The sequence below is a fragment of the Arvicanthis niloticus genome, chromosome 6, assembly GCF_011762505.2.
Source record: "Arvicanthis niloticus isolate mArvNil1 chromosome 6, mArvNil1.pat.X, whole genome shotgun sequence".
NCBI classification, from domain to species: Eukaryota; Metazoa; Chordata; class Mammalia; order Rodentia; family Muridae; genus Arvicanthis; species Arvicanthis niloticus.
Genome location: NC_047663.1, coordinates 19638434 through 19652850, shown reverse-complemented (window position 1 = coordinate 19652850; position 14417 = coordinate 19638434).

Here is a 14417-nt window from a genome sequence, read left to right as displayed (position 1 = left end):
GGGAAAAGGCGGGCCTCATGGATGGGTTATAGGCTAGGAAAATCCTCACGTCCTCAACCCCCACCCCACCCCCATCCCCTGTAGTCTAGGGCTGAGTAGTGAGTTTACAGGTGTCCCTGTCTGCCCTCCTCTGGTCCTTGCTGCCGCCCAGCCTGAGAGCTGGACCAAGGCTGGCATTGCTGCTCAGCCTTCCCACGCAGTCCAGCAGGGCCTGCCTTCACAACCCTATGTGAGATAGACAAGCTCTGGCTCCATGCCCTAAGAGCCAGCTGGCGGGGCGGGATGGAGCAGGCACCCTTATGGATGAAAGCCACATGAAAGGAAGCCCCTTCTTGGGGATACCCCACTCAGGCTAAGTAGTAGTTCTGGACACCCCAGAGCCAGAGAGTTGTCCTTTTGTGTTCCTCCTACTTCTGAGGACTCTTCAAGAAAGGCCAATGGAGAAAGAGGCTTCCATTATCTAAACCAACCCAGTAGCCCCTTGGAGCCTACGACCCATTGGCAGCTTTGGGGATGGCCAGATGGTGTTGGCCACAGTGGGGTCCTCCGCACTGAGCCCCAGCTGCCACTGTCCTAGTGACAACAGGACAGACCCAGGCCACCAGCCCCACTAGCTGAGGACAGGAGAAAGGCTGGATTTTACATTGTTGCTGGGATACCTTGCGACTTCCCTCCATCAGGTGGCACATGCACACACAGGTGGCCGTGTACCTGGGAGCAAACGTGAATCCACACCTCTGCACCACTGTGAAGGCCTCTGCATACAAGGGCATAACCATATGTGTCCACGTGTCCTTGGTGAAGAACACAAGACTTCCTGTGACCAGTCTACCCGGGGCCCCCAACTTCCTGCATCCCCTGCCCCACCCTAGCAGTGCCTGTCCTGGCAGCACCTAGGAAAGAGAGGAGGGAGGGGGGCTACATTCACCTGGCCTGGACCTGGGTCCCTCCACATCCTGTAAATATGTCATCTGGGCTGGGGTGGGGAGGCAGGGCCTGGGGGCCTACATTAAAGATTAAAGATCACATTCTGGGCTTCCACAGAGCTCACACCAGCCCATGTCTCACCTCTTTCTCTCTGTAAGCGATCATTCTGAGTCAGTCTGTGCCCAGGCTCTGGAGTTGTGACAACTTGGCTGGAGAGGACAGGACAAGAGCACCTAGGACAGTTGGGGAAGCAGAAGGAAGGGGTGTGGTTTCCCTCAGCGAGTGAGGAAATGGGTGGTGGGCGGAGGCCAGATCCTCCCTTCCTCATAGTGGCCACAATGACACTGCCCCTCCTTGGTCTCCAACAAGCAAAATTAGAGATGGGGGAAGCAGGCAGGAGGGGGCCAGGGCACACGGACACTAGGACTGAATGCCCTCATAATTAAGGCCAGAGAAGCCTTGGGACTTGTCTGACACTCACTTTGTTCGCTGAGCCTGGCAGAGTGGCAGTGGGCTGAAACAGACCATCACTGCCAAAAGGACCTGGAACCTCCTGCTGTATTCCTACTCGGGAGGCAGGTAGTTTGGGGAAATGGGCATAGAGGGCCATGGAGGTGCCGATCTGCTGAGAGGAGACTGGAGGGAAGAAATGGAGGAGGGGGTAAAAGAGAGGGGAAAACAACAGAAACACACCAGGCGTGGGGATGCAGGTACTGGCAACTTGTCCAGGAGTGTAGCTACCTGGGTTCATAAGCAGAAATAGGGCGGGGGGGGTCACATCCAACCTAGACTCCCGATCTGCCAGTCCTCTGCTCTCTGCCATCTCAGACCCCCAGGATAAAGAGTATCTCAGTGATGTATCTCTGGAGGCCCACGGCAACTTCTTCCCATTCAGTGCACAGAGGAAAGGCATAAGTCATCCTCAAACCCGTCAGTCACCTCCAACAGCCGAGGCTCGCCCCGCTTCCTTGCTCTGGGCTGGATCATCCTATTTTTAACTTTCTCCATGGCTCCTGTCTCTCAGATCATCCATCTCCCTGCTTAACCCCTTCTCCACCCCCAGCTTTTATTTGATGTCCCCATTGCTGGCCCCAAAGGTAGTGAGGAGCATGACAGGATGGCCAGAGCAGGGAGAGGGCACAGGCACTCCATTCTGGAAGGCAAGCAGGGTCACCACCTGCTTTACACAGTAAATTCCAGGTCAGTCAGGGCTATAAGTGAAACTCTGTCTCAAAGAATTGAGGGAAAAAAAAAAAAAAAGGATAAAAATGTCCTGTTTGGATTACTTCCCATACTGTGTCTCCAACTCCGTTCTTCAACTATTCAGTGCTCCCCAGTCGGGATTTCTGGGCAAGGCATTCATTCAGCTGTGCATCCCAGTTACACCTGTGGCTAACAGTGTCCCCACTGTCCTCTCTCGCCTGTTTGCAGACGACCAGGAAGGATCCAGGCTGGGTGAGGTAGTCACTCTATACACTGAAGCCACTGTTGAGCTGAAGGAACTATATGCATTGATTATAGCTTGTCCTGGTGTCTATATCAAGACTGTGCCTGTCCCGTCCAGATGGATACGATTTGGGCCACACAGACACGCTACATGCATATTTTAAAACTTCTTAACAGCCTATTTTAAAAAGAAGCAGGAAAAGATTGACTGTTTCATTCAACGCAGTCTACCCAAATTATCCTCATTTCAATACAGAATCATCTCAACATAAAACAATCCAGGGCATGTAGACAGGTGCTCTCTCTCCCAAAGCCACAACCAGGAGCCAAGATGTCATATTCCTTTTCTTGAGCCTTTTTCTTTTTAAAACCAGAAAGCCTTTGTCCTAGTTAGTACTGTGATAAAAAAAAACAAAAAAAACAAAAAAAACAAAAAAAAAAAAAACAAACAAAACAAAACAAAAAAAAAAAACGTGACCAAAAAGCAAGTTGGGGAGGAAAGGGTTTATTTGGCTTATACGTCCATGTCACTATTCATCACTAAAGGAAGTCAGGACAGGAACTCAAGCAGTGCAGGAACCTGGAGGCAGGAGCTGATGCAGAGGCTGTGGAGGGTGCTGCGTAATGGCTGGCTACTCATGGCTTGCTCAGCCTACTGTCTTATAGAACCCAGGATCATCAGCCTAGGGATGATGCCACCCACAGTGGACACACAATGGGCCCTCCTCCATCAATCACAAATTAAGAAAATGCCCTACAGGCTTGCCTCCAGCCCAGTTTTATGAAGGCACCACCACCATGAAGCCCTTCTCTGGCTTTTCAAGGCAGGGTTTCTCTGTGTAGCCCCAGCTCTGTACTCCTGGCTGCCCTGGAACTTGCTCTGTAGTCTAGACCAACTTGGAACTTAGAGATCTCTACCTGCTTTTGCCTCCCAAGTGCTGGGATTAAAGGCATGCGCCACCACCTCCCGGCTATGGCATCCTTTTCTTAATCCTCTCAGGTGCCTTTAGTTTGTGTCAAGTTGACCACAACATTTTTTAAAAGAATTTTTTATTTACTTACATATATGAGTACACAGTAGCTGTCTTGAGACACATGAGAGGAGGGCATTACAGATGGTTATGAGCCACCACCTGGTTGCTGGGAATTGAACTCAGGACCTTTAGGAAGAGCAGTCAGTGCTCTTAACCACTGAGCCATCTCTCCAGCGGCCAGAACTTTTAAATCAGAGATATGTTCTACACTTGAAGCATGTCTAAGTTTGGACTAACCACATGTCAAATCAAATACCCAGTGGCCTTTGTGTGGCTGTAACTGACACCATGAAGGAGCAAAACAGAAACTTGGAAATCTTGGAATCAGGCAAAAGGCGCTACACAACATGACAGACCTGGGTCAGCCAGAGGTCCAAGGGCCCTCTGTGTAACCACCATAGCTAGAAAGCAAGAGAAGAGCTAAGGCTGGAGGCTAAAGTGGGGAGAGAGCAAATTCAAGGACAGACTGGGACACATCATGAAACCATCTCAAAAGAAAGAGAAGACCCAGGGACTCACAGGCAGTAAGGTAAGACCTAGATCTGCCCTGTCCCTGGGGTGCAATGAGATCGTCTGGCCTTTCTGGTCAGCAGAAGACAATGGCCTAGCTGAGGCCTGGTGCAGGGGGGACGCCTGATGGCCTCTAGCCAAACCCAGGAAATTCCAACAAGCCCAAGCCCCTCAGGCACTCCGGTGTTCACAGTAAATCACGAGGGAAAGAAACACTTGACGATGTTGGGGTCTGAGCTAAGGCTGTCTTGTCCTTACCCAAAGGCCATCTCCAGTGACATGCCCTGAATCGGGCCCTGGTGGTCCTTGTCATCAGGCGATACATTTGTCCTGTTCCCCTCAAACCCCACCTTCAGTGTGGTGTTGGGCTGGGAAGCCATGGATGATGTCTTTCAAGCAGAACCCAGGGGATGGCCTTCCACTAGCTCACAGGCCACAGTCAGCGCTCAGGGTGAACTGCCACCCCGTTACCTGGAATGCTGGCAGAACACTTTCCAGAGAGCTTTAGCTTCAAGGGGCCTCTAACAGACCCTGGATGACCTCCACTCCTGCACAAAATTATGTACATGTTCCATCTGGCTGCAGACAAAGTGGCACCCCTTGGGGAGGGGACCCAGACAGTCCTCATAGCCTAGGTCTGTGTTATCTCAGGAGGCCTCTGGCTTTCAGGTCTCAGTCCTCTGGACATCACTAGCCAGCACGTGGACTGGGCTCCAGGGTGTCGCTCTGCCCCTCTCACCATGTCCAATCCCCCCAGCAGGGCCCTGTCTGCTGGGCAGCCTCCAGACTTCCGGACAAGTGTCTGAGAGGCTGCCAATCTCCATTCTCCCCAAGAGTTGCCTGCTTGTTTGCAGCTCCAGTGCCCACTTGGGTTTAAAATAAACTCACTATCTCTCTTTCCTTCAGCTGACCCCGGCAACTCTCCCACCCAGCCTGATCCAGATGGACCCTGAAAATAAGATGTACCCAGCATTTCAGAGTCTACTCTACCAGTGTCAGCCGACCACACAAGTCGGTGGAATCACTCTTGGGCGGGGGGGCGGGGGAGGGACCAAAGCATGGAGATAGGCGCTGGGAGACAGGGCTGTTTCTTAGGAGGGACTGCATCCACCTCCATCGTGGTCAGGGGTCAGGATGGACTAATGTCACCACAGAAGCAGCTCCCTTCTCTGTTGGGCACACCGCAGAGTGGCTCTCCTTGCTCTGTGCCTTTGTTATTATTTTCAGTACTCTGTGTCACTTCCTCTCATCCAGAAAACAGCCCTCCTTCTCCTTCTCGGCCTGAAAAGCTCTCTCACTTGCCTTTCATTATTTTATTATTGTGATGGTGAGGATTCCTGGGCAAGGGCTCTGCCCTGGACACTCCTCATACCCCTCCCACTCGGACACTGACCAGTCGCAAGCGCTACGCTCCCTCTTTGAGCCCCACTTCCTTTTCCCATCTCAGAGTACCCCAAATAGCTTCTAATTCTTGCCGTGAACCTTTTTGTCCTTTATAGAAACCTAGTATGCTGGGCAAACTCCTTGTAGTTCCAGCCCTTGGGAGGTGAAGCAGGAGGTTCAGGAGTGCAAGTGAACTTGAACACAGTGAAGTTGGGAACTAGTCTGACTCAAAAAATAAAATAAAATTAAAAAAAAAAAAACAAACCATAAACCCAGCTGGATGGTGGCAGCAGTGTCTGCACACACCTTTTGTCCCAGAGCTCGGGAGGCAGAAGCAGACAGATCTCTGAGTTTGGCCAGCCTGGTCTATAGAGCAAGTTCTAGAACAGCCAGGACCACACAGAGAAACCCTTGCCGTGAAAAACCAAAAAAAGTAAAAATAAATAAATAAGAGGCTCAAACCCTCCACCAAATCCATCGCAGACCAGTGCCCTCAAATCCCAGCCTGGCACAGAATCCAGATTCCCGTAGGCAGTTCCTTAGCACCCAGCCAAGCCTGGGTGCAAACCTGGGGCCAGTCAACTCCAAACGCACCTCCTCCCCCACCCGCCCCCGCCCCCTGGCTTGTGGCACCAGCCAGCCCTACTTTTCCAGCCAGGCCACCCCAACCTTGCACCTGGGGTCTCTTCCCCCACCCCCTCCTGCTCATTCTGGCTCAGCTATCCTTATAGGCTGTAAGCCTGGGCATTTCAGCTCTTTGAAGGTTCTCATCCATCTATAGCCTGACCTTCCTTTTGTCTGACTCCTACCCATTGGACTGGCCTCTCCCGTTACCTGACTGTGGTTGCAGGGGTCTGGGCTCCGTGTTCCTGTAGCACTTTCTCTTTATTGGCTGCCAGCAACAGCCCCCCAGATCTTGGTTCCCAGCCACCCAACAGTTAAAGCAGGCTGGGCAGTCATGGGTGGCAGGACTAGAATCAAGGGAGACGTACAGCAGATGGATGCAGAGTGGCTCACAGGTACTGTAAGTAGGCTTTAATCTGGAACTTTAGTGATTTCTGGGGTGTAATAGCAAGTCGCGAGCACTGTGGGGACATTTCTTATTTCACAGTCGCAGTGGCTGCTGTAGAGAAAGCTGTGAGTCCGCTCCCCATCCCACCTCAGCTCTCCTCCCTGTCCTTCTGGGTTCATCAACTGAACCGCAATGTTCCCAAAGTCACTAGTGTCCCATCCAGGAGGCCAGGGAATGCCTGCACCAAGTCGCTCTGGGCACAGCATCTCAGGAGACCCTGTCCACCACCACTCCATAAATAAAACAATGTAGAAGTTGCACCCCCCTTGAGGCCACTTGTTATACTGCCAGCAACACCCAAAGGGCACTTTTATGTAATGCTCCTGTCTGTGCAACACTGAAGCCACCAAGGCAGTCTGGTTGGACACTTGAGCTCTGCCTCTCAGAATCACCCGACAGGACAAGCACAGGCGTCGGAGGACACTGCCACAGCCAGAGTAGAAACAGCACTCTGGTGGACAGGGCCTGCTGCCCCAACACTGAAGCTGACTACTCCCTCACAGGGTTTTTATGGGTTGGCTCCCCTCCTGTTTAATAAACGTCAGAATTTCATGGTGTTTACTTAACAAACAAAACACCTGCCCAGCATCTTTGGACACACAGGGAAAAGACTAAAAAGTCTCCGGCTGGTGAGAAGGCTTGGAAGGTAAAGCACTTGCCTCAGGATCGTGATGATCAGAGTTTGAGAAAAGTGGAGAACTTACCTTCGCATGCACCGAGGCGCGTGACACACCCACATCATACACAGACACTATGAATTTCTTTTTAAGACGCTAAAGAAAAAGTCCTAAGAATGAGCTGTTGAAAGGAGATGGGGTCTACAGTGCTGTTGGCCTGGACCGTGGAGTCTGCTAGAGATGAAGACCAGAGTCCACCCAGCCCCTCCCTCCATCTTTTTGTATCGCTGGCCTTGGTGTAACCAAATCCTGCCGGCCAGTAACTTTTACCCACTAGCACCCCTCGCCAGGACAGTCTTCTGAGCATGTGAACAATGGGATTTCCCGTGTCACAATCCAGTACTCGGGAGGCAGAGCAGGAGGAAGCCTCAAGTTCCAGGCTAGCCTGATCTCGCTAGCCTGATCTCCACAGAATTTCAGGCCAGCTAAGACTGCAGAGCAGCCATCTAAAAAACAGAGCGAAATACAATTTAAAAATAAGTTTTGCAAAAAAAAAAAATCTTTACTATGGTTATGAAAAATATAGCCAAAAAATCTTTACTTAAAAAAAGATATATGCACGCGCATATGTGTGTGTTCCACAGTGTACATGTGGCAGAGGACAGCTTGCAGGAGCTGGTCATCAGGGTTGGTGGCAGACAACTGTACTTGCTGGGCCATCTTATCAGCCCCAAAATTTACCCTCTTTTTCGTTTCGTTTTTTTGGCACTGAGGTCAAGCCTAGCACTTCATACATAGTAAACACACACAGACACACACACTATATAAAACCGAACTCAATGTTCATGCAAAACTGAAATTCTCTATCTATCAAATCTGTTTCTGCTCCTAGCCTCTTGGCAACCACCATTCTATCTTGTTTCCATGGTTTTGGCTATTTTAAATGTCTAAGTGGATTCATACAGCACTTGTCTCTCTGTGAGTAGCTTTGTTTCCCTCAGCAGAAGGGCCTCGAATCTCACCCGTGTGCCGCACAGGGGATTTCCTCTTTTAGAGCGGCATACGATTTCACTGTCTACACACAGTTTATGCATGAGGAGGGTGTGCTCACAGAGGTACATGAGTGTGGCAGCCAGAGCTCAGCCTCGGATGTGGGTTCCTCAGAGCCGACTGCTTTGCTTTGTGTTTCTACACAGGGTCTCTCAGTGTCCTGGACTTCATGAAACACACAGGCAATGGCCAGTGTCTCTGTCCCAGAGCTGGGGCTCTAAGTGAGCCACCATGCTGTCTTACGGGGGGGGGGGGACTTGGAATGGGAAGCTGGGCCCCTGAGCTTGTGAGGCGAGCACTTTTCCAAACGAGCGATCTCTTCAGTTCCTACATTCTTTTTTAACTTTGAATTATTTATTTGTGCGAGTGTGAGTATGTTTTTGTACACGCTTGTGTCAGATGCTCTGGAGATGGAGTTACAGGTAGTTGTGAGCAGCCCAGCAAGGGCGCTGGGAACCCAACTGCAGCCTCTGGAAGAGCAGAAGACTCTTAACCGCTGAGCCATCCCTCCAGCCCGACAGTTCATTCTGAATCCAGTCATTCCTCCAGGATATTTGGGCTGTTTGTGCATCTTAGTTTCTGGGAGGAATGCTACATATGGGTGTGCAAACAGCTTGTGGAGATCCTGTTTCAAATACTGCAGATACATTCCCTGAAGTGGGGTTGCTGAATTAAACGTGTCTGTCTGTCTGTCTGTCTGTCTATCTATCCATCTATCCCCCCATCTATTTATTTAGTTGTTTTTTGAGACAGGGCCTATGTAGCCTTGGCTGTCCTGAAACCTACTCTGTAGACCAGGCTGAACTCAAACGCACAGACATCAGCTTGCCTCTGCCCCCGAGTGTTGGGGTTAAAGGTATACACCACCACACCCAGTTTTTGGTTTTTGATTTTTTGCTTTTAAATGGGTTGCTGGTCTGAGTTTGAACTGACACAGTATTAAATTGTTACTGATAAAACTACAGAAGTAAAAATGCTTTCTACTCTGAAGGAGAACTGCTGGGACAGGAAAGAGCCACATGCTTTCCTGCCAACAGCGTAAAGCAGCTCAGATGCAGCAGATAGCTTACACTTAGAGCCAGTCTGCAATGATTGCAATCAATCAGTCCCTGCCTTCTGGGTCACCGCTTTCAGTCAAACGGAAATGTGCAGACTAGGTGGCATGTGCCTGTAATCCCAACAATTGAGAAGCAGAGGCAGGGGGGTAACTGCAAACTGAAGGACAGCTTGATCTACAAAGGGAGATCCAAGATAACAAGGACTACAGTGTAGAAGTATCTTAAAATTCCCGATCACCCCCCCCCCACATAGTGTAGACACACATATACTACCACCACCAGCAGCAGCAGCAGCAGCAGCAGCAGCAGCAGCAGCTGCTGCTGGGGAAATGGATCAGCAGTTAAGAGCACACTCTGCTCTTCCCGCCCATGTCTGGTGGCTCACATCTGCTTGCATCTCTAGCTCAAGGGGATAAAACGTCATCTGGCCTCCTCCGGTACCTGCATTCACATGTACAAACTTCCATATAGAGATGAATGCACACACAGTTTTAAAAATCAGCAAGTATCAACAATAACAATTTGCAGACTTTATTTATTTTAGGTCTTCTGACACAGGGTTTCTCTGTGCAGCCCTGGCTGCTCCGGAACTTACTCTGTAGACTAGGCTGGCCTCGAACTCAGAGATCCGCCTGTCTTTGCCTCCTTAGTGTTGGGACTAAAAGTGTGTACCACCATTCCTAGCTACCTTGGAGAATTTTTAGTATTATAAATTGCAAATCATTTAGCAAACAAAAACGCAGGCTACAGTTACATTTTAATTTCAGTTAACAATTTTTGAGGGGAAATGCTGGGGATTTTATTTTCAAAATTATTCATTGGTGAACTGAAATTCAAATATAACCTGGTATCTTGCATCTCATCTGGCAATTCTAACCAAGGGGAGTCTGTACATACTCATACATCAATTCTAGGCCAATTCTCTTACAGCACCTGATTCCACTATGGTATGAACACGGGCAGAGCTGCCCCCAACACCTTTAATTTATCCATGCTCAGTGGTCCACACTGCTGTCTGGCTATTTCCCAGGACTACTGACTACTCAGAAGACCCAGCTTCAACTGGCCACTTGCTGCATAAAGGGAATAAGTGAAAGTCCATTTCCAGTGTCGTGCCTGTCCTAGCTACATAAGCCCCCAGTATGGGCATAAAGGGAACACGGTTATCCCAGCACATAGGAAGCTGAGGCAGATGCTCAAGGCAAGCATGGACTAGAGTGATAATTCAGACTCAACAAAACAGGGGCTAAAGAGATGGTTCAGCAGTTAACAGTACTTGTTGCTCTTGTAGAGGAACTGGGTTCAGTTCCTAGCAACTACATGGGGTTTATATTACCCATAATTCTAGTTCAGGAGATCCTGACATCTTCAGACCTCCATGGACACCGGGCATGCAAGAAGTGCATGCCTATATGTACATACAAATGGTGCATGCATATACAGACATGTGGACAAAACACTCATACACATAAATCTTTAATCCTAGCACTCAGGAGCCAGAAGGTCTCTTGAGTTTGAGGCCAGCCTTGGTCTTCAGATCAAGTTCTAGGACAATCAGGGATACAAAAAACAAAAAACAAAAAACAAAAAACAAAAAAAAAACTGTTTGGAAAAAAACCATACAAATTAAATTTAAAAAACAGGCCTGAGGGATGGCTCAGCAGGTAAAGGCACTTGTCATTGTCCCCCGACCCACACCCCACCACAATGAACTGCATTGTTCCCTGGTCACTGGAAGTGTAAGGAAGAACCAAGCCTGACCTTCCCATGTGATGTGGTATATGTACACCCACAGACATACACAGCACCCACCCCTTAAAAAAGCAAATAAATTCAATATAGATAAACAGAAAAGGCAGGCTGGAGAGATGCCTCAGTGAACAAAGTGCTTGCCATGCGGATGTGAGGAGCAGAGTTAGGATCCCCAAAACATCCAGGAAAATACTAAGAGGCCACCCCTGGGGACCCAACTACAGTCCCAGTGCTCTGGAGGTATTACTGGATCTCTGAAACTAGCTAGTTTGAATTGGTGAGCTCTGGGTTCAAGTTAGAGAGCCTACCTCAAGATATATGAAGGTAAGCCATTGAGAAAGACACCAGGCATCCACTTCTGACCTTTGTGTGTGCATGCAAGTACACACGCATACGCAGATGTGATACATGTTTGTGAACATGCATACACATGCACACTATACACGTACAAAAATGAAAAAACTAATGCATCCAACGCAATGCCCCATCCCTAAACTGATCACTGGAACCCAAGGTTCTGCTGGTCCAAAAATTCTGCCTGGTCCAGACGCCATAAATCCAGGTCTATTTCAGGAGTCTTGCTTACTTTCACTAGCTAACAGGAATGTGCAATCTGGAGAGCCTGCACTTAGCCTGGCCAGACCTTCTCAGGCGCCGTGACATTAGGTACCTCAAACGTGATGCTGACCTCTCTGAAGAGGCTAAGGCCTGTCACTGCTCTAAACAGCACCTGGGTCCAGGACCCTAGGTGGCCACTGCCTGCTAGATAGAGAGTACAGCTGCACCATGCCTTCAGAAAGACAGGGCATGCCTCATCTGCATCCTGTCAGTGGTTTTTAATGTCCCTGGCACAAAGATAACATTTCACTTTCACAAGACTACACATACTAAAAATAAAATATTTTAAAAGCTATCCAGTTCTGTATGATTTTCCCCCCATGGTCAGGTCGCATTCAGGTCACTGGCCATGCGCTCAGTCGTTATGAACAGTTGCTTGGTTCTGCCTTGCCTCGGGTTCAGGGCTGCCAGCCTCCCTGGACCCCCAGGGACAGCAGAGCAGATAAAGACACTTGTTTGCCTGAGGTTCAACGAGGGAATCCAGTCCGTTTTCCCTCCAGACACTAGCTTCCTAAGGTTTTCTTTCACAGCTCCTTAATCTAGTTTAAAGATTGGTATAGCATGGCAAGGGCAGGGCAAGGAAATGCTGTCCCATTTCCCCAGGACTGAGGGAGCAGAGGCAATCAACTGGTACTGAGTGCTTCCCGGCATCTTTCCCCCTTGCTTTCCAACCAACTTGCTTCCTATGTCTCACTCCTCAGTGTTCAGTCCAGGGTGGAGAAATTCCTAGGTAATGACACCGACCCCACCAAGGAACAATCAAGGGATGATTTTTCTCCCATGGACCTAATTATGGTCACAAACCAGGAAGTCAACACTTCATGCTCTGAAAATTTAGGCCTAAGTAACTAATTGGAGATGGAACTCTATCCTGTGTACCCTCTGCCTGGCTTGCAAAGTCACTCTGGGCTTATTTGCTTTAATTCAGACAAGTCAGAGGCCTGGACAAAGTCTGCCCCTTCAGGTACACTCACTATGGCAGGTCTAAACCTCTGCAATGAAGATTTTAAATCACCGCTCGCCCTTTCACGATGGCCCACATTTCAAAATATTTTCTCTTAAGACTTCTGGCTCTCGAGCCATAATATAGCAGACTTGCTAGAGACTTATATATTTATTGCATGTGAAGCACGCCATGATTAAAGTTTTGGACTGAGCACAGTGCCACACATCCATGGTCCCAGCTACTGAGGAGGCTAAGGCAGGATAAGGCCGGGCATTGTAGGCTAAGTGAGAACGTCTCACAGTTAAATACACAGGGAGAGGAAGTCAGTGGTGGAAATTTGCTTATCATGTTTGAGGCCCCGGGTTTAATCTTTTTTGGAAACACACACGGTGTCTGTGTGTGTGTGTGTGTGTGTGTGTGTGTGTGTGTGTGTGTGTGTGTGTGTGGTCTCTGGGCAAACCTGGGGGCAAAATGTATTGCTGGCTTGACTGGCTTGACTCCAACCTTCTCTTCCACCCTTAGCACTAAAACCAAACTACTTAAAGTCAACCAAGCCAGGTGTGGTGGCGTGTTTGTAATCCCAGCACTTAGGAAGCAGAGACAGTCAATCTCTGAGTTTGAAGTCAGCCTGGTCTACAAACCAGTCCAGGACAGGCTTGTTACACAAAGAAACCTTGTCTCGAAAAACCAACCAATCAGTCAACCACCCAGGGAAGGAATCATTCTGACTGTATGGGACTGAAATAGGCCTAAGAAATTTGTTTAACAGGTGATCAATCTAAAGGCTACATTTTGGTTGGGGGTGGGAGGTGGGGTATGGGACACAAAATATCAGACACAGGTCTAGCAAAGCTGGCCCTGAACCCTTAAGAAAACCCACCTTACCTTTAATCCCAGTACTCAGGGGGCAGAGGCAAGCAAATCTGAGTTCAAGGCCAGTCTGGTCTACAGATCAAGTTCCAGGATGGCCAGGGATAGAAACCGTTTTGAAAGAGAGAGAGATTGAGAGAGAGAGAGAGAGAGAGAGAGAGAGAGAGAGAGAGAGAGAGAGAGAGAGAGGGGAGAGGGGAGAGGAGAGAGGGGAGAGGAGGGGAGAGGAGGGGAGAGGGGAGAGGGGAGAGGAGGGGAGAGGAGGGGAGAGGAGGGGAGAGGAGGGGAGAGGAGGGGAGAGGAGGGGAGAGGAGGGGAGAGGAGAGGAGAGGAGAGGAGAGGGGAGAGGAGGGGAGAGGAGGGGAGAGGAGGGGAGAGGAGGGGAGAGGAGGGGAGAGGAGGGGAGAGGAGGGGAGAGGAGGGGAGAGGGGGGAGAGGAGGGGAGAGGAGGGGAGAGGAGGGGAGAGGAGGGGAGAGGAGGGGAGAGGAGGGGAGAGGAGGGGAGAGGAGGGGAGAGGAGGGGAGAGGAGGGGAGAGGAGGGGAGAGGAGGGGAGAGGAGGGGAGAGGAGGGGAGAGGAGGGGAGAGGGGAGAGGGGAGAGGAGGGGAGAGGAGGGGAGAGGAGGGGAGAGGAGAGGGGAGAGGGGAGGGGAGGGGAGGAGAGGGGAGGAGAGGAGAGGAGGAGGGAATGAGAATATGAGAATGAATGACCCTGACTCAGGCTTCCTCTCAAACTCTATCTTGGAAATGAGCAAACACTGGCTGAGCCACCAGACAACCATCCCACAGGCCAGCCTAGATTCTGTTCTCAACTTCAGTTTCACCTTCTTCCTGCAGCTCTGAAACTGCTCCACCTTAGATGGCCAACAGTAGAAAGAATGAAAGGTATTGTACTGAGTGGGGACAAGGGAGACGGCTCAGTGGGTGAAGAGCTTGCTGGGTGAGCACAAGGACTTGTGTGTAGATCCCTAACGCAAAAGGCTAGGAGTGGCTGCGTATCTAACCTCTGTGCAGAGGGACTGACAGGCTGATCCCAGGACTCGCTGGCCTTCTGCCTAGTCAGACACTCGACAGTGACCAACAGCTTCTACTCCTAGGCTCACATACGTGCTTACGAACATAGCACATGTATACA